General features: G+C 38.1%; 1 pseudogene; it reads left to right on the top strand.

Moving 5' to 3' along the window:
* The first annotated feature begins 1,129 nt into the window (after nucleotides 1-1,129).
* Nucleotides 1,130-1,760, top strand: LOC109391932 (40S ribosomal protein S8 pseudogene; annotated as a pseudogene).
* Nucleotides 1,761-3,333: the final 1,573 nt, after the last annotated feature.

Below are 3,333 nucleotides of genomic sequence, written 5' to 3'. Positions count from 1 at the left end.
AACAATCATATAGACTAATGAAACAGAATAGAGAGCCCAGAAATAAATTCTTGAGTATATAATCAAGTGATCTGAAACGCAAGTGACATGGAGTCTTCAACGAATGATATTCTTTCTACCACACCAGTAGTTTTGTGAAAACTAGATATTCACATACAAAAGAACGAAATTCAATCTTTATCTTACACCATATACAGAAAACTATAAAACTCTTACAGGAAACTATAAAGGCAAAGCTTCATTACATTGGAATGGGAAATTTTTTTTGGATATGAAATAAAAAGCACAGGCAACAAAAGCAGAAGCAGAAAATTGGGTCTACATCAACTTTAAAACTTCTGTACATCAAAGTACACAATCAGCAGACAGAAAAATGAAACCTATGTAATGGGAGAAAATTATTGCAAACCATATACAAATAATGAGTTAATATCCAGAATATATAAAGAACTACTACAACTCAATAACAGCAATAAAAATGTAACCCATTTAAAAAGTGGGCAAAGGACTTGACATTTCTCCAAAGAACATATACAAATGTCCAATGGCCAACAAACATGAAACGATGCTCATCATCACAAATCATCAGGAACATGCAAATCAAAATCCCAATGAGAGATCACCTCACACACATTAAGATGGCCATTTTTTTTAAAGTGTTGACAAGGATGTGGAGAAATTGGAACATGCAAAATGATACCACTATGGAAAATAGTATGGTGGTTCCTCAAAAAATTAAAAATAGCACTTGAAACCTATATAATTTTATTAACCAATGTCATCCCAATAAATTAAAAAAAAATTAGAACTACCATATGATCCAGCAATCCCACTTCTGGGTAGGTACCCAAAATAATTGAGAACAGGGTTTCAAAAATATTTGCATACTCATGTTTATTGCAGCATTCATCACAATATCCTAGATATGGAAACAGCTTAAGTGCCCGTCAATGGATGAATGGATAAATAAAATGCAGTATTTACATGTGAGTACAATGGAATGTCATTTAGATTTAATAAAGGAAATACTGTCATATGCTACAACATGGATGAACCTTGAAGATATTAAGTTAGATGAAATAAGCCAATCAAAAAAGACAAATACTCTCTTTCCAACTGACACCAAGCCATGGGCATCTCTTGGGACAACTGGTACCAGCACCACAAGACCAGGGGCAAGAGAAAGCCTTACCAGAAGAAGTGAAAATATGAGCTGGAATGCCCAGCTGTCAATGCTAAGATTGGCCCCCACTGTATGCACACAGTCCATGTATGTGGAGGCAACAAGAAGTACTGTGCATTGAGGCTGGATGTGTGGAGCTTCTTCTGGGGCTCTGAGTGTTGTATGCACAAAACAGGGATTATTGATGTTGTCTACAATGCATCCAACAACGAACTGGTCTGCACCATTGCCCTAGTAAAGAACTACATCATGCTCACTGACAGCACACCCTACTTACAGCCAGGGGTACAAGTCTCACTATGCACTTCCTCTGGGCTGCAAGAAGGGGACCAAGCTGACTCCTGAGGAGGACGAGATTTTAAACAAAAAATGATAAAAGGAAATTCCGAAGAAATATGATGAAAGGAAAAAGAATGCCAAAATCAGCAGTCTTGGAGAGGAGCAGTTCCAGTAGGGCAAGCTTCTTGCATGCATTGCCTCAAGACCAGGATAATGTGGCCAAGCAGATGGTGGTGTGCTGGAGGGCAAGGAGCTGGAGTTTTGTCTGAGGAAAATCAAGGCCTGGAAAGGCACATAAATCATCCTCCCTCCTACTTTAGTCCATGTAATACAGGTGTTTTGTGTTCTGTTAAAAAAAAAGACAAATACTGCAAGAGTCCACCTGTATGAAGCATCTAAAGTAATAAAACTCACAGAAACAGAAATTAGAATGGTGGTGACCAAGGGCTAGGTGAAGGTGGAAATGGGGAGCTGCTGTTCAACAGATATAGAGTTTCTGTCATGCAAGTTGAAAGAGTTATAGAGATCTATTCTACAATAATGTGCATATAGTTAGCAATATTGTATTATACACTGAAAATCTGACAGTAAAGTTTTCATGTGTCTTATACTACAATAAAACACACACACACACACTAAAAAGAAATCAAGAATGCAGCTATCATGCCAGGAAAAGACATGGACGAATATTAAACTCATTGATAAGTAACAAAGGCCAGTCTGAAAAGGCTGTATATATGGTATGTTTTCAACTATTGGGTCTTCGGAAAAGTCATGATGTATTTTGTCTATGTTTTTCAAAGATCATTTATTTATACAAAGAACAAAGATCAACCAATGATATATTGCCCGTTTTGCTCAATAACCTTTTGCCATCTTTCAGTGAGCTTCATAATTCTTCTTTCATAGAAGGACCTGTCTTTATTTGTGAAAAACTGAACAAGGTGCTGATTTACAGCCTCATCTGAATTGAGTGTTATACCATGCAAGGAGTTTTGACGAGAGCGAAACAAGTGGAAGTCTGATGGCACAAGGTCAGGAAAGTATGGTGGGTGTGGCAACACATCCCATCCAAGCTCTAATAATTTTTGATGGGTGATCAAACTTGTGTGTGGTCTTGCGTTGTCGCCATGGAACAAAACTCCTTTACAATTAGCAACCTCTGGATGTTTCTGGATGATGGATTCGTTCAAACTGTCCAATTGCCAACAGTACACATTCGAATTGATTTTGTGATTCCTTGGTAGGAGCTCGAAAAACATGACAACTTTAAAATCCCACCACACAGAGAGCATAACCTCTCTCTGATGAATGTCAACTTTCGATGTCGTTTGAGGCGAATCATCATGTTGGGACAAAGACAGTTTGTGCACCACATTGTTGTCAGCAATCCACTTCTCATCACCAGTTATCAGTTGCTTCAAAAAAGGATCATTTTCCTAATGTTTAATGAGCATATTGCAGATATTTATATGCGCCATCAAATGAACTTCTTTGAGTTCATGCGGAACCCAAATATCGAGCTTGCTTACATATCCCAGCTTCTTCAGGAGATTGTGAACACTTGAATGATGGATGTTCAATGTTTCTGCAATGTCTTGTGTCATGTAATGTGGGTTTGACTCGATCAATGCCTTTATTTTGTCATCATCAACCTCAGTGGGCCTCCCTGACCGAGGAACATACGTTGAGATCAAAATCACCAGCACGGAATTTTGTGAACCACCGTTGGCACTGACGTTCTTGTAGAGCACTGTCACCATAAACTTTATGCAACTTTTCACAAGCTTGATGTGCGTTCTTCCCCTTATGGACGTAAAACAGTAAAATATGGCAAAAATGCACAGTTTGGTCTTCCATCTTCAACTTGT

This window comes from Hipposideros armiger, unplaced genomic scaffold (genome assembly GCF_001890085.2).
Source record: "Hipposideros armiger isolate ML-2016 unplaced genomic scaffold, ASM189008v1 scaffold_306, whole genome shotgun sequence".
Taxonomy (NCBI): Eukaryota; Metazoa; Chordata; class Mammalia; order Chiroptera; family Hipposideridae; genus Hipposideros; species Hipposideros armiger.
This window is presented reverse-complemented; position numbering and strand designations above follow the sequence as displayed.